Source organism: Acromyrmex echinatior, chromosome 3 (assembly GCF_024713525.1).
Source record: "Acromyrmex echinatior isolate Ae372 chromosome 3, ASM2471352v2, whole genome shotgun sequence".
NCBI classification, from domain to species: domain Eukaryota; kingdom Metazoa; phylum Arthropoda; class Insecta; order Hymenoptera; family Formicidae; genus Acromyrmex; species Acromyrmex echinatior.
Window position 1 is genome coordinate 15,037,367 of NC_141854.1, and position 23,154 is coordinate 15,060,520.

General features: G+C 31.7%; 1 protein-coding gene across 4 annotated transcripts in view; it reads right to left on the reverse strand.

The window, feature by feature from the left end:
* LOC105149436 (CUGBP Elav-like family member 1-A) overlaps nt 1-23,154 on the reverse strand; it is a 562,295-nt gene that overhangs the window by 415,450 nt on the left and 123,691 nt on the right. The gene's annotated exons all lie outside the window — the stretch shown is intronic.

Below are 23,154 nucleotides of genomic sequence, written 5' to 3' on the forward strand. Positions count from 1 at the left end.
CATATTCGTATCTGAAGTTAAAGTAATAACATCACAAATTAAATTACTCGTCAATTTGATAATTAACAAGCATTTTAAAAGATCTTATTGTGAAAATATCACTTTTACGTATCCTCTTTAAAATTTTTGTCTCTCAAAAAATTACAATCTTTTCTCTTCTTTTCTGAAAACTCTATATATATATATAGAGATCTAAATTCTCTTAAAATTACTAAAACCAAAGTTTGGAATTGTTACGTTTTACACGGTTACTTATGACAACGAGATACGATTCATGCAATGAAGATTACGAAAACGTATTTCCAACGAACGACGCGCACACTGTCGGAACAATGTTGGATTATCATGAAGCGGAATAATCCGATCTTACGACAAGGAAGATCTTACGCGCAGCAGGATTCCACACGAGAGTCGCGCCAACCGCGTTTTTCCGACGTATACATACACGGGAGTCAGGAAGAAAGGTAAATCGGTTTTACATCTCGACTGCATGTCGACGGAGAATAATGCCGCGCCGTCGGCGTAGCGCTATAAGGAGAGAGATGAGAAATTAAGTGAACCGTGGCGGATCGCATCGCCAACGAAGACGCACTCGCTTAAGCCGCTCCCAACGCATTCGAGCGCGTGCATTCAGTATGGAAAATAATATTTGTTCACGGATATGCTATTCCGCGCGTTCACCGTCGTCCTTCCTCGAATCTTTCTGCTGAATTCTCCATACCAGAGATCGCGCTTGTCTGACTGACTCCAACGTATCAAATCGCTTCTGATTTTGCCGGCAGATCTTTACTGTGCAATCGGAATTCGGTTTGTTCATCGAAATCTCCTAGAGATTGTGCTATGCATAGATCAAATTTTATTATTTCCACAAAAATGACGTAATATTCGTAAAATTGTATATAGTATGACTCCTGGCGATTCAGATCATTCAATATTAAAAGCAAAAATTTCATGAAAGGACGGTTTTGCTGAAGTAAATAAAATACATACAGATCTGAAAATAATTTTGCTGGACCATGAAAATAATTAAGTACGATACTCAAACTGATTACTAAAATATCAAAACTTTACAGCATTACTTTTGCAACATGCTCGAGATGCCAACGTAATTCTTTTGATAGTTCAACAAAATTAATTTTTTGTATCTGGCTAAATTTTTTAATCAATAAAATCTTTTTTACCTTTCACACGAGATGTTATTATATCTATAAGATTTCACACAAATTATAAGTATAGCATCAAATATTAATAAGTGTATTTCACATGTCATAATATAGAATTATAAAAGTAAAAAGCATATCTTAATAAAAGCACATCTTAATAAAAGCTACGCTATAGAAACGTTAGACAGTGAAAAACGAAGGTACTTCAGATATTAATGAGGAACATTGTTAATGCGCATCGCTAAGTATATCAGTGCTTTGTATACGTCTATCCCTATAACTATCGCATTATTTCGATCTGGGGTGACACACGGGACATCGTAATAAAGATATTGATCCATATATACCGTGACCAATCTCCATCGAGGTGCTGTACTAATATATGTAGAAGGGTTACAATACGTGGCTCGTATTTCCCCAAACCCAAATACCTTTCCCCTCATCCACTCTATTCTCCTGTCTCCATTCTAAATGTACCGTGTGGGACAACGCGGCGTCGATATTTATCGACGCGGACCTACGTAGGACTCATGCGACATCGGGTGACCCTAATTCGCGACAGTTGTGTGCGCGACGAATCGCTTTGATGGAACGGCATCATATACTGCTCGTTCTCGTCTTTCGTAATCACAGCGATATTATTTCACGAACGAACCCCTACGCATGTTTACATGGAAATCCTTTCACTGCAGCCCCATGTAGCTATCCCGTTTTTAATCAGTTCGTTGCTCTACGATTTCAAAGGACTTCGGATTCAACTCCTGCGACTCATTCTGAATAGGATACTCTGTCATGCAGATCATTCACAAATATCTCAAATTTTTACGTTGCAAACTGATCTGATATTAAAGCAAATTCTGTTATTTGCAAATGAATTTAACAATTGGTAAAGTTTCATTTTAACAATATTGATTTTTTCTTATTTTTATTTTATATATAGTACACAGAATATTCTCAGATTTTTTGCACAAACTTTGACAGTAGGTAGTAACTTTTTAATAAAACATTTCAAGACCTATATTATATAAATATAATATTATCTTTTTATTTTAGTTTATAAAACATACTATTAAATAATTAAGGAGAAAAGAATACTATCAAAGTTTATATGGAAAATCTGGAGACATCGTGTATAAAATGAATTTATAATTACAATTATAATTCAAAAATTCAAAAATTATGTCTTGAGAATCGCGGAATATTATACGTAAGCATGAATAAAAGTAGTAGATACTTATTTGACAAATTACATTCGATAAAGTTTGAATATATATTACAATAGATAATGATAGATAAATACAGACATATAGCAGTTTTTGTCTATTATTAAATATATATTATTCTATTAAAAATACGTATATTATTCTACATTAACTAAAATAGTAAAAAAAATTTATTTGACCTAAATACAAAATTTTATTAATAAATTATAAACTTCTCCCTTTATTTTCACAATTGTTTAAAAGAAAAAAGAATTAATGCTTTAACAATCTGTTTCAAGAAAGCAAATTAAGAAGCAATTTGCTCTAAATTTTGGTCTTACTTTGGTCTTACCTTTATAATTAAAATTGAAATGGGCGGTTTGAATCAAGCAATGTAGACTATGTAGTCATTATTGAACACAATAACCGTGAGATCATTGTAAACAGATCGTAATACGCTATCAATAACGTTCATAGCATTTCATCTTGAAATGCGATGTGAATGTTAGAGAGCTGCATGATCGCGTTCTCGAGAGCAGAGGCACATAATCGTGCCTATATATCGATCTATTAGCAAATTAGTAATGATACGAGACTAATTACCAACGACCGTATATGTATCCAAGATCAATGGGATCCTGGATATGTGCGCCGTATATGTCTACGTATATGAAGGTGCATTCGTGTTTACCCAGCTTCGTATTGAGACGGGAAACAGCGCAATACCCGGGAGATCCTTGGTAGAATTAGTATTTAATAGTGAAAGTTTCAAACGTTACCACGCAAGGAAACTATCTTTTCCATGGACTTTAGAAGCACCACAACTGGGGCATTATAACTATATAGAGAGAAGCAGAGGGAAAGGAGAGGGAAATCGACGTGTTTCTCTCGCGGATATCTACTGAAAGAAATGATCTTCCAAATGAAAGACGACTGTTATTCCCAGATCGGGTTTCTGTTTCTGTCGGGTTAAAACTTCGTTCGAGTCGTTCGACCAGATTCACATTAGACTAATTGCGAAAGTTTTTACGTTGATTACTAAAGATATAGGTTTCCACGTAAGAAACCAATAAAAGTGCAAATTTGTTCTTAAAATAGATATCCAATTTGGAAAAAAATGTAGCGCATGTTTTGTCACTTTATGGATTAAGCGTCTATTAAGAACATAACTAAAATATTGTGTGTATAAACCTACAATACATTACGTAGGTAGTGCATATTAGTGCATTAATTTTTAAATGTTTATGTCTTACATAAAATAGTGAATGAAGTTAAAATGCTTATATCAGAGATAGATTTGAACTTTATGCATCATTACATCTTTCAAGTGCTCGTTGCCAATATTAATATTAAAATATTAAAACAGAACTCCTTTAATTTATTTCAGAAAAAAAACTAAATCATTGATCCTTTATCAATTATTATCAATCGTATATGCAACATATACAAAAATATTTATCTTTATGATCAGTTTCGATAATTCAGACAAATCAAATCCAAATTTATTACACAAATCATTGAAATTAAAATTGACGTTTTGAAAGGTATTTTGCACGTTGCATAATAACGCTAAATAAATTAGTTATGTGTAATCACTATGTAATAAATTGCAGATTATTACTTATTATTGATTTATAATTTTGTTTCTTTCTCTATATCAGCTATTATTTCTATTTATGAATATTGCGATTATTATATCAATTTAAGATAATGGAGCGTTGGTGCGTAAACCACGGTTATGTAATTAAATTCGCACCGTGTCGTACACCGGCAATCAACGACGCCACTGCGCGCTGTAATTGAGTCAACTGTTAAAAGTGCAAGCAAGCTCGAAAGCCCGTTCCTGACTGCAAACCGCATATTACGTTACACTATTCAATTTGACGGTTGACTTCCACGTGTAAATACAAACTCTCGTTTCCCGCACTTATCACGTGCTATGTGTCACTTGTCAGTTTTGTCTGTGAAATCGTAATTGGCGAAGAGCATTTATTCCGTTATCACAATTCGTGCACCGCCATGTGCTTACACTCAATGAAATATCTCCTCTCACATATTTTTCAACCGCATATCGGCGCACTGATAATTCGTCGAAAAATAAATTCAGCTGCAACTGAAAAGTGCGAAAACCACGAATCTCAAACAATTATACAATTTGCGATATAACATCGATTGAAACAATTTGTATGTAAAAGCATGCCAGAATTTCTATCTTAAATTGAGACAGATAAATTATTATCAACCCTCTTTATATAAAAAAAATCATATTTTAATATATCAATGTCAGTATTTAAAAGTACGATAGGCGAATCAATAAGCAATTATAAGTAATTAACTCTTACACACACACACACTCTCTCTCTCTCTCTCTCTCTCTCTCTCTCTCTCTCTCTCTCTCTCTCTCTCTCTCGACTATCATTTATATCCTGTACGTTTCTTTTTCTCGAAACTAAGAGATCAAGTAATTAGTTATAATATTTATATACAATTTTTTAAAATACGCAAACTTATAAATAATTTCGAATAATGTTGAAGTTACATGTAAAAATCACTTTATAATTTTTGCATATTTGAAAATTACTTTATTGATCCAGAACATGAATGACCATCATGCGTACAGAGATCTTAATTTTTAATCTTAAGTTTTTCTTAAAAATCATAGTAGTATACATTAAGGTTACTTATTGACGGATCCACGTATGTTATATGAAAAAATTGCAACAATAATAATGAAAAACTTAATTTATGCTTGACTTACAACATTAATTAAGCGTCCACAACAATGACGATTGTTACAAATAGTAAAAAATTTTTGATATTTTGAAAGTACTTTTTTCAAAATATAAGACAATTTCGAAAATTTAAGTTAATTTAAACTTAAAGTTGTTAAAACTAAAATTTCTCCCATATAATATCTCTTCATAATTCTTATTGTTTATTTTCATAGATAATTGTTATGGTGTTTCATATTTCTTTCTCATTCAAAGACATCGATTCTATCAAGTGTTGTAATGTTGTTTTATCCGTACACGAGGAATATACGGTACACCAGAATACATTTTTAACCAAAGGCAAGATTGCATGCATACAGGAAAAAGAAACCCCTACATGTCGCAAAAAGGAAAGGACGAAATAACGGAAGAAAAAAGTAGTCTCATCAACCTCGGCCGATTTCCCAACGGACCCTCGCGCCGATTCCCCTTTGACGAACCCTTCCACGATGATTCCGCATTCGTCACCCGATCACGCGACTCTTCGTCACAAGCAAATATTTTCCAGTGTCGACGTACTCTTGGAGCGGTAAATTAAAGGCGGCTTCGAAGACGACGAAAGCGAGCGGGATAGTGCAACAAATGCACAAAGGAGCGATATGCACGTAATATCCCAAGGAAGAACGAAAAGGATGACTGCTGCGGCTCGCGCCAATAATACGCACACCTGTTCGACCCAAGTAATAGATGGAGTGTGGGTGGAGAGAAAACGGCATCGCGCGACCGCTGCCAAGATTCGCGTCACGCTTATATTTATCCAGGTTATAGATGCATCAGAATACCGAGGAATTCGTACTTTTGCGAAATTTACAGAGCGTCGTTCCTACATAAAGTGATCGAAATTTTGAACTTTTAAAGTTCAAGTTGTCTGATAAAGAATTGCAACACTATCATTTTCAAGATTGTAACATTAGCAATAATATAAACAAAATATGAAGATTTATTTATTTATTTATAAGATTAAAATTGATATTAGAGTATGAATTATCGTTACTTCATAATTCTCATAAACAATATCGCATAGATTACATATGTATATCTGTTTTTTTTTTCTTATTATTTACGTTATATTATCAGAAAAAAATATTTTCTTTCAGTCTACTTCTTTTTCTTTTCGTCTTCTAATTGTTACAGTAATTTTGAATTATTGCAATATATGCAATATCCGAATTAAATCTTTCGCGAAAAATTGTTTCATCTCTCATATATTTACAAACAAATTATAATTTTGAATTTTTAGAATTTAGAACATTGTTTATGGAAGTAAACTTTTGGCTGCAATATACACGATATTTATAGATCCATAGTGCACATAATTAAATATATAACTATATAAAAGAGTGACATATTCACTCGCAATTAATAAAATTGTACAAAAAAATCTATGAAAAGTCAGCATAAAATTATTGTTACTCAATAATTATGAAAAAAATACTTTCGAGGCAGGTGTTATTTCCACAGAAACGAAAATATTAAGATATATCCAACACAAAGGATTTGACCTTTGTATACACAATTTGAGCAGGTCGATTTAATCTTGGGCCAGGACCAGCTTTCCCATTTATATACAGAAGTCGTCTCATTCTCCGTCCTCGACCAAATCACCTTTTGGCCTAGCTTTTCTTATCGATCATCTGTTGCCTCCGTGCACTTACAGTGCACGGCATCTTGAAAAAGAGTTGGAAGTGATTGCATTCCCATTGACACAAGTTTATAGAGTAGCAAGAGACGCATCACGAACGGAGGAACGGGTATGATGCCGAGGGGATGACGTAGGAAACGAAGGAGTTCGTAGGGTCGGTGCCAGGATGGATATGGAGCGAGCAGGTGCTCCCCATTTTCGCCCTCTCGACGTACAATCCTTATAGATAACGCATCGTTTGTAACTGTCACCGGGGTGGAAGAGAAAGATAGGCGTCAGCTACGTAAGTATGTGACACACACGCATGTATATGTGTATGTATAGCCACCAAGAGCAAGGCTTAAACGGAAAGAGAGGGGGAGAATAAGAGGAGGGGAAGGAGAAAGGGGAAGCAACTCAAGGTACTATCCTTGGAAGCGAGAGGGATAGTTGATGCCGAAAGCTGGTGTGAGTGTGAATGCATACTAGTACGAGAAAGGTTGATTCTATAGCGACGTCTCTCGAAGTCCGCTATATAGCACGGCGGGATCCACCGGCCGGAACATCACTGTGTGTCAGTGGAAGCGTAGAGTGACTAATGTTACCTGAAGGTGGATTTGTATACCGGCTGAAATCGATAAGGACTCGAGACGCGTGACCGAAGGGCTAAAAGGAACCAAGTGGTGGATGAGTGACGAGAACGAGTAATGGGAGAGATAGCCTAGCTATGGATTTACTAAAAGGTGTGTCGTAATATAAATAGGTAATAAGAGATCTGTTTATGAGTACTTGATAAGTTTACTTAGATACGAGAAAAATATTTAAATAAAGCATGCAATAATTTAATTGTTTTTCACATACAGTGCTCCTTAATATGGGGGTTACATACGCGACAATTGTCGTGAATACAGAATCCGCGAATATGGAATGATTGAATGTATGATGGGATTTCCAAGAAAAATTAAATAAAAATCTTAGAAAAGACATTATTTTTATTTATATAGTATTATGCAATAATATGTAATATATTTATGTTTATTACTACATCAATATTGCACATACATATATGCAGTGCACAAATCTTCAGGTATATTTTTCTCTTGTACTAAAACTCCTAGCTCATTTCTAAAAGCACAATACTGCTTTTTCATGTAATCGCTAAAATGGACTAATGTTTTATGCGTTCACAAAACTTTTATATAAAGCAAATGTTACAAATTGACGGTATAATGTGAACCTATATTTTTCGTTTTTCATATGATCTATTCTATCCGTATCACGTTGTACTCTTATTTTAAAAAAGAATTCATAATTTTTTTTCAGTTATCAACAAAAAAGATTTCCTTATTAAAAAAAGGCAAAAATTAAAATGCAATTGCGTGCATATGCGATGATTTGTATCCGCGAATATTGAAATATAATATTTATCGCGTACGAAGAAATGTGGTCACAAACATGTCGACCGCAAATCCGCGAATAAAGAGTGTCAATTGTATAGTGTATATTGTATACGTTACAATTTTGAAAAAAATTAAAAAGATAAAAATTTTTAATAAAAAATATATTAAAATTTTCTAAATAAAATACGCAGATATTTATCTACAATTAGAACAAGTAGCACATAGAAAGCACTAAAACCTCCGTGCATTGAGACTTAACTGTACTCAATATATCGACATGCTATCTTAATAGATATAAGTAGCCATTAAGATAGCACGTCAACATGAGCAAAATCAAGTCTCAATGCGGAAGATTTAGTGCTCTTTATATATACTATTTTGTTGCTCTAACTGTTTATCAAGAAATCGATCTAATCTAAATAGTTGAAAAAGTTATACAATATATATATACATATATATAATAGCATATGAAAAACACATAATTTGCATAAAATTATTGTGTTTTTTTTATTAATATCATATATATATTTTTTCACTGAGCATTCTAACATTTTGAAAAGTTAAAATAAATCAATTTCTTGATAAACGATTAGAACACTAAAATCAGGATTAGAGCAACAAGTTAGCCATAAAGAGCACTAAATCCTCCGTACATTGAGACCTGACCATGCTCATATTGGCATGCTATCTTAATAGACATGGCGTTTATTCACTTTTACTTTGCGACACATCCGGTGAAGTTGAAATCAGCTCGACAAGGTAGCGCGCTCGGAGGAGCTAACATCCGCTCGGCAGAAAATATTCGGAGCCGTACAAATGACTGCGAAGTGATAAATAATGTAACGGAGCCGAGCTCTCGTGTTACGTGTCGCGGATAACGTATCGTTCCCATTATACGTCCGTACCTAACGTCACGTCCGAATGGACATCGTATGGCTCAAAATATAGTGTTAGGCTATTGCATGAAAAACAAGTACGCGTATTGTAGTAGTTGCAAAAAAAAAACGTATATCACTTAGAAAACACATTTATAATAAACATCTATAATGTGCAATAGAGGAGCACTTATATAAGCTGCTGTATTTATCTGTATGATCGCCAATAACCAACATAACGTCCTTCAGATTTCGTAACAAAATTTTGGCAGTCATTTCGATGCAATTATCTACATGTTTTGCAACGTGCTGTTATAATCTGTTCAATACGATTTTAGCAATACGTCACGTGAATATCTCCATGCATAGAAAGATCAACGATTTTCTAACTAAAAGTACAACAATAAATTTTACATAAGAATGGCTATTTAAACAAAAAAGATTACTGTATTATATATTATTACGATTAAAATTGTAATAATTAAAGATATAATTACATTTCTTTGAAATTATATATGTAAAGAACTATCTTATATAATATTTTTTTCAGAATGCTCGAAATATCAACAGCTCATCACACGCGCGCGTTTAAAAGAAATCTTTTACATTTTGTCATTTAAATGCAAATTTATAAATTAGTAGCAAAAAAACACTAGAATCGTCAAGTTAAACCAGAATTAGTTGAAAAAAAATTTTTTTACTTTGTACATGCAATATTTTTTTTCATTGTTTCCATGATGACACATTCAAAGCGTGCCATTTTCCTTTGTTATATCATAAAGTAAATAAATTACCAAACGTATCGCAATACGTTTTGTTTCACAAAATTTAATGAATAGTAGAATGGTTCGAAAGAGAGTTTGTTACGATATATCCAATTACGATAAAGACACCCTTGATTTAATAAAATTTGTCGAATAAATTCGAGCAGTAAAATTCGCCATTTCAGAGAGGTAAACGGTTTCCCTTTTCGAGACGAAATTGTCTTGCAGCCGCATTTCGCGTTGAAGTATTTTTCATGGTGTAGCAATCTGGCTACGGGCGACACAAAACTCTGCTGGCGATATATTTTGGAAAGGGTAGAGATTCATTACGGTATTACGACCATAAAGCCTCTTTCATATTATTCATTCTCGCGTAGCGACATTACATTTTACTGAGCTAACTTTGAGTAAATCATGTAACTTGATAGAGAATTTTTTTATTTTAATTCGTAGTTTCGAAAAGCTCTTTGCTATAATAATTTTCCAGATGTTTTATATTGAATAATTATATTGAATGATTTGTGAAATTTGTAAAATTTGTAGAATATTTTTAATTATTAAAAAGAGAGAGATGTACATATAACAGATTACAATACTTATTTCATTTAAATATACATGTTACAAAAGATAAAATGATTAACATAATATTTTCTGTGAAAATCTTCATATTACATTTCAAATTTAATTAAAATTTGGATTAGTAAACTACATTATTAATTATGTTAGTAGTAATATCCTAGAAGAAGTCAGACATGTGACATATTTTACCTAAATTTATATCAAAACTATAAATTAATCGCATTAAACATGTCCGTCAAATTCATAAATTAAACGGATGTGTTACACACAATTAGTTATAATTGTACACAATTTAAATCAATATATATCAATATATTTTAATTATATTCTTTTGATATTTCTTATTGCGTAAAGAATAGTTAATAAAATTATATAAAAAATACTACCCAACCTAACGATTTTTTTTGAATCTCTGCCTGATATACTTTCGATCGTGTATTTCTTGTTGCTTGTCATCGCTCGATAAAAATTGACTGGAGCTGTCGTTGTGCTGCATCTCTCGCGGTAAACAAAATTACGACAATATTAAGAGTCTCCGTGCTCGGAGCGAAGTGACGGTCGGCCGCGCTGCGCCGCGCTGCCAGGAAAACTTTTCTAGTGCTCGTCGTTACACCTCGCCATACCCCGTCAGACCCAGAAAATAATGTGGCGTGACTAGAAGGCTCTCCCTTGATTCCCTGCCAGATACGCAATTTACGGCCACGCCATGTAGACCGATGGAAATTCCGCACAAATTTGTCGTTTTGGAATTCGTCCCGTGAAAATTGACATTTGAATTCTGAAAGACGAACGTCTAAAACGTATGAAATATGCTGGCTTGCTCAAGCACGAATAATTTACTGGAGTTAATTATTACTGACAGAGATGAAGAAGCATTGGCTGCGTTATCAGACGTAGAGTAGTAATGAGAACTAATATATGCACAGAACGCGGTTTAAACTAAAGGTGCGTTTAAAAAGAGGGATTTTTAGTGAGGAAATAAATCGAAAGCGTAGAACGCGAAAATTTTTTTCGCAGAAATCTTCGTTCCTAAACTTGATAAATATTTATATTGTAAATCCTAGTACCGCCAGGGAAAGGATGAAAAGATATTTTATCAGCATTCTCGAAAAATCCACGTTTATTCGACAAGCACGTTTTTTATCGGATATTTTCGCGGCCGGCTAAGTCGTTCATTCTGTAAAATCTCTCTATTCAGGAAGCTCTTCCGGCGACTAAAACTTCATGTCGGAATCCGGAAGCGAGGAGCGAGAGAGTATCGAAAGCGTATTAACCATCCGGCTTTGGGCGAGCCGATGTCAATACAAGCTGGAACGGAATCACGAAGTGAAAACGACTCGGAGATACTGGGCAACCGGCCAGAACGTCGCTGATATTGCTCGGTATAAGTTTCCCATCTAAGTTTCCTTGGTTCCTGTCTGATCTGAGATGTTGTATCGCGGTTTAGCAGTGAATTGAGTATAATCGTCTTGCAACAAAACTATTGTGATTGCAAATATGATTCGATTGAGGAAACAAAAGAAATCAATTGCTACATAGATTAATTTATTTTTATAAAGAAGATATTTTCTATTGCAACTCATACAGAGATATAATAGCAATCAATAAAAGGACAATAAAGAATCTATATTACGATACAACAAAGTACAATTTTAACTGCCTATTGACTATTGATTTAGTATAAATTGTGCTATTTTAATCTATCATTATTTGTTATGGCAGATAATTAAATTACTACTCTCATAACATAAATAAGAATATTGCAATATAATTTTCCACTAAAAAATATCAACGTAATATAACAGATATTGTACATAACAATAACATTGTTAAGTCGAAAATTATAACATCGATGTAATGTTACTGTTAATTTGTGTTCTGCGGATAAAAATGATTGCTTTGACATTTTTAAAACTTAAATTGATTTTGGATAAATGAATCCGTTTCTTTTTCGCAATTAAGGCTATAATCCATAAAGTCGACTAAACCAGGTTTATTCAATTCAAATTGTTGCTGCAACAAAGCGGTCGCGGTTTATGATCATGTTTTATTTCAAAACATTCTGACAGAAACCGTTACAAAAAAATACAGAAAAGCCGATGAGAAGTATGGATGTACACGAATGGACATATATCTTTAACTTTTGCTATGCAAATCAATCGTAAAAAAAGGGAAAATAGTACAACTCGGATTTAACGTCCGATGGTGAAATGCCTGGTAAGCCGACGGACTCCGTCAGGATCAAAGTTTACCGGATTCGTGTCGGAGAGCCGCAAACTTCCCAACGGAAAAGTTGTGCACATAAAAAATCAATCGGCGGTATCGTTTGACAGACATCAGGAATGAAACCGCGCATCGCCGGTAGTTTATTGTAGTATCAAATCGCAGGGTGCTTGGGGCACAATAAAATACCGCAGCCGATGTCGATCCTATATCTTCAGGGTTCATCCGTGGCACGGCCAGACGCATAAACCATAAAGACACGTGCTACCTATGAAATTCTCCAGCAAACGTACGATCCAGTAGAATCCATCGGGGAGTTTTACATACGGTCCCTACTAAAGAATCCCTAAACGTGTAAGATTCTATCGTCTTTCCTCCCTCCTTATAAAATACGTAGGCAGAGTATATACACGGTGTTCCAGAAGCACGGAATGCCTTGGACAACAAATTTCTATTAGGCCAGTTGTTGAAAAGATTCTAATTGCTCGAATAAAAATATTCTTATTGTTCGCATAAAAAATGGAAACTTTATCGTTAATTTAATGCCAAATTGCGTGGTTAATAAACATAGTTAATTATCACAATCTAGATTTATGATTTTTTAACTGAATAATTAATGATTAAACTTTTAAATTAAATTATTGTCTACAAGAAGTAGAAGATTGTTTTAATATTTTGTATATCTGATTTTATATTCTTTAAAATATAAATACAAAATACAAGGTTCTAATTTTAACAAATAATAATTTTAGCAAATACGTTATATTTTTCTTATTTCTCTAAGTTCTTTGAAATAGAATTTCATTCTAAAAATGTTTTAAAGAAAATATATTATAATTTTTTTTTATTCAATTTGTAAAATCTTTTTAATAAGTATTAATTGGTAGTGTCTGCGGGCTACAATAGAGAAAATAAAGAATACTAACGATATTTATCAATTCTTATTTCAAGACCGTTTGGCTATGTGATTGATTTATGACATCTTAAGACTGTACATAAGATGATCTTAAATATAAGAATCGACTATAAATATCAGTCTATGAGATGCTTTATATAAGTAGAGCTATTCTAAGATATACAGATTTGATATGAAGAGGTAGTTATGATGTCATTTGTTTGAGAAACGACGCGAATTCGCGCCAAATGCTAGCCAAATTTTTCGCCACGATAATCGATGACATAGGCGAAGGTAATAAAAAGAAACAGCGTCGCGACGAGTTTGTAACGAGGAAGCCGATAAATGCGATCGTAAATGCTATCGTTTCCTTGTGTTTTTTCCGCTAGTCTGTTTGCCGGATCGTTTCGCACGCGAAGCGTAATTACTTCTACCCAGCGTTGCTGGTAAATTAAAAAGGATGTAGCGATAGAGAAAAAGATAAAGCAACGTACAGAGAAAGAGAAAAAGAAGGAGAGAGAGAGAGAGAGAATCCGAAGCGTAAACGTGCACAGAAATTCAGAGAATTAGCAATTAGTTACAGGCGATACGTTAGTGAGTTTGATACTTTTGAGTTTATTCACGGATACAGTTTTACATCGACAAACATACGAGTATTTTCAATCAACGTACGAATTTTTCTCTTTTAGACTGTAATATAGAATCAAAATTAATATAAAAAGATTTGAATCAAAAGATGAATAATTTTAATACAATTTCCAATTGTATATTAGACCTAATCTATATAATACCTCAATGTGAAAGCTTGAAATTGATTATTCGATTATTCAATGAAAATTTGATTGCAAATTAATAATGAAGGTATTTAATGTTAATGATTAAATACGTCTGGCATAGTTCCCAGGCTGTAAATATTATAAATAATTAACATGTATTATTTTTTGACTGGTCTAAATTTTGTCAGAAGGAGGTGTAACTCTAAGACAGTAAATATATATGATTATTTTCTGAATAATTACTTCTTGATAATTTTTAATTATGGATATAAGCTAAAAAAGAAGATTTGACTTTAAACCTTTCATTCAACTTTGATTCAAGACTAATTATCTTATATTCTTGTGAATAGATAAACAATGATTATATTACAAAAATGAGAATATTGTTTTCGTTATTGCAATAGTTCAATCACTTTGAGATGTACACTTGAAAAACTGATTAAATATTATTTAGGTCAACAATAAATTTCTTTGACATCTTCTAATTCAATAACTACTTGATAAGATTCTATCTATTAAAATATATTATACTAAAATGAATCAATGTATTAATAAATGAAACGTGTTACGTAATTCTTAATTATTATTGAGCTTCTTTTATTTTATAACTTGCATTTTGGCACTCAGTCTCCTATGTAATATACATGCAGCACGTGTCTAGGACATGTTTGACGACAGTTGAATTCGGTCGTTCGTCTCTTTCGAAAAATATGAAATTTAGCTCCCGGTGAACACACTCTCGGATGTGCAATGATATATTGCTGGCAAAGGTATACGCGAACATTTAAACAAAGACCATATTTATTTTATAAGATAACGCTCGTTCTCGTAAACGCTTTTATTTTTCTTGTTGCAATATTCACTCCTGCATGTGGCAGTTTTACGTGGTGGATCGCGAATGAAAGTTTCTATTCCCACGCGGGGCATATCGTCGTATCGATAGAGATATGTATCGCGTATCGACATCGCGAAAATATTTCCGAAACGCCGAAACAGGGTGTCCATCTGACGCGGTGCGCGCGCGAGAACGGTCGCTCCGAAAACATTTTCGACCATTTCGAACTCGTTTGTCAGCACTTCGCCCTCGACGAACCCGCGCACTCGATGGATGTATCGATCATCCGAAATGTAAACTTCCGACGCAGAAATATAATTCACACGCTGTAGGTACTCGTCCCACACGCCGAAACATGATATTTCAAAATGCAATGTAAAAATCGCCACGTCGCTTATTGTTTTCGTGCGCGTATACTAATAACGTTGCTCGCGTTCTCGCGCTGTGTCGTGTCGCGTGCCAAATACAAATATTTCCGGCGAACAAAAGTAATTACCGGCCGATAAACTCTCGCGTGGCAAATTTTATGCAAACGCATGTTTATCGCACAAATGCAACGAATGCTGTCATCTGTTGTTTTCACTACGGAAATGCGTCACATTTCTATGCGCAGGTCGTTTATAGTTTTCGTCTCAATACGTACATTGAAAAAAAAAGATTAGTTGCTGTAACAATATATAATATGGCACAGCATTTTTATATGGCTGCAACAATCAATTTTCGCAATGTCAGTATATGATTTTGATAGGCTAACGCAACTAAAAATTTGCTGCAACCAAAAACTGATTGCTGTAGCCATGTAAAAAAATGCTATGCCATATTTTACTATCTAAATTGTTGCAGCAACCAATCTTTTCTTTCAGTGTATACAATTGTAGATATATCGATACAACGAAAAATCAACTGACATAAGAATATATTTCAAGTAATTTTTAAAAGAGAATCAGAAATATATACAGAGTAATCCATTTGAATCGAATATCTTGAATATTTCGCTTATTTTTGATGATACAAAAAAATTCAAACGAAAGTTTGAAATGGTTTCGAGAGAGATGTATTTTGGTCATATTGTTTTTTTCTAGGTAGAGGCATCAAAAAGATATGAAGGTCACCTGCACTTTTTAAAATAAAATTGTATGATTTTTTTTTATACAATCTGATTCTAATTATTCTGCACCTCGTAAACTATTAACTTTTTGATAATTGTACCTTAATACTTTTATGAATAGAATAATGAGATGAATCAGTTAGTGTAAAGAAAACATATCGCTGCTTTAAAAAAATAAGTATGCAAAATGAATAATTTTGAATAATTTTTTTTTAAATATACAACTATGTATTTTCTTTCCACCAACTGATTCATCTCATTATTCTGTTCGTGCAAGTATTAAGGTATGATTATCAAAAAGTTAATAGTTTACAAATTATTTAATATTTTATGTCAATATATGTCAGAATAAAATATAAAATATCTTGTCAATTATTGGTTTTTTGATATTATTATCTTAATACTTTTATATGCAGAATAATTAGAGGAATATTATCATATTATGTAAAAAAATCATATAATTTCATTTAAAAAAGTGGAGGTAACCTTCATATCTTTTTGACGCCTCCACTTAAAAAAACCAACATGACCAAAATGCGTCTCCCTCAAAACCCTTCCACTTTCATTTGAAACGTTTTTTTATATCATCAAAAATAAGCGAGATATTTCAGATGGTCAATTTAAATGGATCACCCTGTATATCAAATACATCTTAGTTTTCATTTTCCTAAATAAGTATAACTAGATGATAAAATTTATAAATTGCTTATGCATTTTATAAATCGTATCATCTTGTACTTTTTAGTTCACTAATCGTCAATTAATAATTTTAAATAAAGAAAAGTAATACCTTTTGTATTATCTGCCACTTAATAATACTTCGATTGTGTATATCTCCTTATATTGAATTCAAAGCATGAAAGTGAGTTACCTGAAACAAAGAAAAGAAGCTTAGGTCAGAAATAATCTGATGTACAGAAAATAAATACAAAATATGAAAAACAATATACGATGAAAAAATAGTAAAAAATAAATATCCATCATTTTCTACTGTATTTCTTTCCGACGAATTTTGTTGTACCTATTTAATTGCAAACCGTAAGCAGAAACACAATATTTGAACGCGACATTTATCAGACTTTAATCTGGAAACTTTCGTCGCCTCGCAACTTTATCAGTTGCGCAGCTAGCTTCTGTTCTATAGATTGGACAAATTAGCGATATACATTAGCGAAATTGAACAAGCACAGCCATATATGTGCGTTTGTGTACATTAAAATGCATACCTATTTTATAATTTTTGTTGCACTTTATAAACTTTTCGAGTTGCTACATAACTCTTCTACTTTTCTTACTTGTGGATATTTGTTTTAAAAAGAAAATCCTGTCATAATTTAATTATTCATTGCGTGTGTATATATATATACATATATATATATATAAAATATATATATATGTGCATGCGTGCGTGCGTGCGTGTGTGTGTGTGTGTGTGTGTGTGTGTGTGTAAATATAATATATAATACAATTAAATAATATATAAAATAAATAAGCTCAATATATTATATATATAATAAGTATATATAAAAAATACAAACCGTAATTGTAATACAATACAATTTAATGATAATTAATTTTATTGAACATAAAATTGTTTATATTCCATTATTTAAGATAAATAATTATATTTTTGTCCTAACGTTTTATATTAGTTAAACACTGTTTAAAAATACGACATGATAATATATGTATTATAAGCCCAACTTAAATTGTTAAATTTATGCCTTTGTCTACAGAAAATTTTAGTACGTGTCTTAACTATGTGTTAAAAATGTGTAAAAAGCTCTTTTATGCTATGACACGCTGTGTCATAACATATTTGTTGGCATACAATGAGAGCGCGTTATATTACTTACATTTACAAAGTTTCGCAAGTAACGCGCGACATACCCGACGTAATAAATTACAACGGCCCGGTTATAATTATTATAATGGAGCAGCAGGTGTTACGCTGCTAGTAATTCCCGCGATACGTTTTAAGCAAATGAGCCTCAGGTTCAATTTGTCGACTCGGCGGTCTACAATCGGTCATTAAGGATGTGAACATCAACGCAAGTACGTTGCTTCTACAAAATATGAAAAATATTTTTAGGTTACCGAAAATTCGTTGAATTTTCTAACGTTCATTTCATTATTTGTTCGCTTCTTTTTTCTTTACAAATGAAATAAATAAGCTCTTTATGTAATAAAATATGTTGTACAAAATTCAAAACAAATCGAAACTTTTGTTTAACCATAAATTTTGTAAAAACAGTGAAACTGCATTAATCATTAATAGATGTTTAAATATTATTTAGTTAAAAATTTATAAATACTGTCATAAAATTAAACTGTGGATAAAACTCTCTGTTTTTTAAAAAATAATTGCAAGTGTAACTTATTCTACTAAATATTTTATTTAACATTTAATTATCAGGTTGAGAATTATAAGATAATAAATGATTACTTAAAATTTTTCTTAGGCAGAATTAGAATTTGTAAAAAGTAATTAAAAAACATATAGTATTTTAAATGACTGTGACCTGTATACAACCAGCGTGTGCACTGGCATATGAGAAAAGTCACCACGCTCGGCTATGAGCAGTAGGACTGAAGGAGGAGAAGGATTTTAAATATTTTTAATAATATAATACTAAGAAAATAATTATAGAATTTAAAAATAAACGTAAATTATACCTCTCATTTACCACCTTTTATTAATTAAAAACTTTACTTGCATTTTTACATTTGCAATCAGTACTTTTTTAATAAAGAAGAATTAATAATGAATGTCGTGAAATTAATAATGAATCGATCTATTTACTATATACTATACTGATCTCATATTACTTGCAAAAAACTGAAAAAGAGTCTAATAATATTATAGCTAGAAAATATTGAGTAAAATGATTTAAAATTTTTGATTAATCATCATAATTAAATAATTTTATTTTTCTATGAGTATTTAGTAATTATTATCAAACAGTTAGTTGCATATTATTACTAAACAGTTGGTTAAACGTTATTATATTTGGTAGTACTTACTACCAAATATTTCGGAAAGTAAAATTATTTTTGCTTATATTCTGAACATATAATTAAAATTATTTCATATTGCTTTTAACTATGTTAATAGCTATTACCAGACTCTTTTTTCAGTACAGATTGAAGATTCGATTAAAATTGTATTGAACAAAAAGAAACTGGATACCGATTAATGTAATACGACACATTTAAACAAACGACAGCCAAATCTGTTTTTTTACCACAATGCCGAAGTTGAGACACTTGTAAAGTCTCGTTCGTAATAATTAGGGGTGGCTAACATTACGCACGGTGCGGGCTCGTTTCAGTCCGCGTAGCGGCGGGGATAAATTTGGGGTGCGGAACGTAACAAGCGTGGCTAACGAGGTACGGCAGATTTTATGGCCAGATGGAGATGATGCGATATCCGCGATTGATGCTATACGCTGAGCGTATTTCAAGCAGGGTTTCTCTTTGGCTGTGAGATGAATTTGTGCTCTTCTCTTATTATCATGCCACTGTCACTGTATAATCGGCAGACAGACCGTATATTGTACACGTATGAAGATATTCAAGATACAATGAGAATAATTATTACAATAAAAATTTATGAACTTAGTAACAATTATTTCACAACTTTAATCATTGCAGTTGCTTTTTGCTGAGATAGAATTTTGTAAACAATTATTTGTTATAATTTTTTTCAAATTTCATGTTAAGTATATTCGATAAATACATAAAGCATAAATTAGAATTCTAAGAAGTCAAGATTCATTTATTTAAGTGGATAATAAATATTTGTTGTTTAAAATTGTATGTAAAAAGAAAACGAAAATTTTGGCGATCTTTTCAAAGTTAAACTTAAAAGTACTAGATTGCATTATGATATTAAAAAAAAATTTCTAAAGTAAATATTATTATAAAATAGCTTTTAAATAACAACAAACGAAATTATAAATTATAAAATAAAAATCATTTTATGGATATAATTATTGAGATGGACGTTCTATAAAAATAGAATATTGCATACTTTTAAATATAAATCTATTCACACATTAAAAAAACTAAGCTTTTAAATTGATAGTAATACATTATTCTATAGAAATATAATTAACTTTTTTAAACTCAATTTTCTATCTTTCATATCCATTAAATCCACAATTAGAATAATCTGAAAAAAATTTAGCAGTGGAAAGCGTAAAGGCGAAACACAAATTTGATACTTGGATTCAATAGTTCATTTTTTTTATGGATGCGATCTCATAAAACATATACACTTACACACTGATTTTTATTGTTGGAGAAAGTATATCAATGACGAAGGCACGATCCCCTCTTGCGTAGGTCGAAAAATATTGTGATCGCGAAGCGTAGAAAACTGAAGTCAGCTTCCACATCGAACAACGAAGAGCAATTTAAGACTGTTTATTGTAGGATGAGCGGCCAAAATGACTGCTCACGAAACAAATTATTTCTAAATCTGTGTCGATTGTGTCATAAAAAGTAACTGTTCTCCCATTCTATTTCTTGTGCAAATATTCTTTGGCTGGCAAATCCACAAGCATTGAAACAAATTAAACTATATATATATTTAGACAATTGAAAAATGTTATACATATATGTTAAGATGCTGTAATATGTTTAAAATTAATTAAGTTAAATTGACTTGTCATGAACCAAAATAATAAACTTTTGTATATAATGTCAAAATACGTCAAATTTTCCATTGAAAGATTAAAAAATTTATTTTTTTTAATAAAACAAACTTATTATAAAAAAAATACATAAAAACATATATGTATTTTAATCTATATAAAAAAATATTTAAATCTCTTATCTCTTAAAAAGTAATTAGATTTGTATAGCGCTTATAAATAATTTAAATATTTACATGAATTTCTTAATAGTTTATGTCCAAATAGTTATTTAAAATAACAATAAGATATGTTATTTTAAATCAACTGTGTCTATATTTATGATAAAATGTTGGAATTCGGTTTTCATGAAAATAATTTGAATAAAATTTGAAAAGCTTTTAACAGGCATCTGTACTACAAATATCGAAATAATATATTAAAAAATATAAAAACATAGTATATGCAGTAAAATAGAAAGATTCTTGCATTTATATAGAATTTTAAATGATACAAAGCAATAGCTTTTATTTTAAAAAGTAAATAACTTTTTCGTATATCGTTAGTTAAATAATTTTAATTTTTTAAATTAATTGTTCAAGAATTTATTACCTTATAATTCAGTTAAATATTAAAATGAGTAAATCATTTTTCTATTACTTAATATATATCTACTCTAAATCCAAAACGACATCTCGAAATAGGTTTAAACAGGTACAATATATAAATAACGATGCAATTCACTTTATTAGGCATTTTTACAAAAATGTATATTGAGAGCGAAAACTGATTAACTATCGAATAATTAATCATTCTATTTTACTCACAAAATTGCACAAATTCATCGGTCTCGTCGTCCAAATGCTCATTATTCCTATAGAGAGGGTAAGCATTTATTAAAGCGAATAAAGTACATTACGCAACATATGATATATATAGTAAAAAATGTATTGATTTTGTAAATATAAGTATGAATAAATATATATAGTAAAAAATGTATTGATTTTGTAAATATAAGTATGAATAAATGGTGTATTATAAGTAAGAGATACATATTAAATATATAAAAATGACGAACTTTTATTGTCGGTTCTATCGATTTTTTATTTACTCAACAACAAAATGCGTTACACACACACACACACCACATACACACAAAGAGTTTAATTATTTTATATAAAAATTTTATATAAAAGTTTTTTATATAAAAGTTTTATACAAAAGTAGATTCTAAAAATTGAGAATAATTTCATAAAAATTTAAAGATAATATAATTGACAAAAAAGATCCAATTATTTTATTTATGATTATTTTATTTATGATTAATCGTAATTCATCTATCAAGACTAATTTATCAAAAAATTATCAAATTTCTATGTTTTTTTACAATTTTGAAAATTTATAGAAAAAATATCAATTGTTCTCTTAGAAATGAAAATTAAATTAAGAATTCGATTTAACACACTAGTGCACATTAGTGCATATTGAAACGTTGCACTGATTTAATCTGAGTATAAAAGTAAAATGCAAATAATTCTAATTATAAAATAAATATTTGACCTAACAAATTGTATTGAGGATTTCACAATTTAATCCATTTCTATTTATATTAAATATACACTTTTACGTCAATTTGTGTACGATGGCTTTAATGTGCATCAGTACACATTGAGGACATCCAATCAAATTCGTTATATGATATAAAAGAAATGAGTTTATTTTACATAAAAAACGGCGCTGAAAAAGGCCGAAAAAGGTTTCAACGAGTTGTAACGAAAGCCTGTCATTCGACAGCGCGACGACGAAAATGAACTGTCACCTCGCAATTCTCTGGAAATCTACAGATATCTGCCGACTCGCCATTGTTGCAATGTCATGCGTGGCCGGCGTCGATCTGCGTGAGCATTAAAGTCGCACGAAATGCCGCCCGCTCTGTCACGTCGATTCGACGAGGGTCGGCCTGCTCGGGCGCGATATGTCCATCATCGTCGTCGGGCGTGAGTCCAACGAATCGGTGGAACTTACACGCGCCGTGCGCGAGGGTGGCTGAACCATGCAGGATGTCGAAAGACAGGGGTTTGGTGGAATGAGAAGATACGCAGTAGGAAAAGGAGGAGGATGAGTTTCGTCGACGTTAATTACCGGATCGTGCCTTTCACGAAGCAAACTCATTCGTTCTTTTCGCCATGGCCATTAATTCCTTCCCACCCTCTTTCCCTATCTATTCCTTCTCCTCTTTCCTTTCACTTCATCTATCCATCTATCTATCTCGTAGACTTCGCTCGAAGAAGCCAGATCTGTGAAA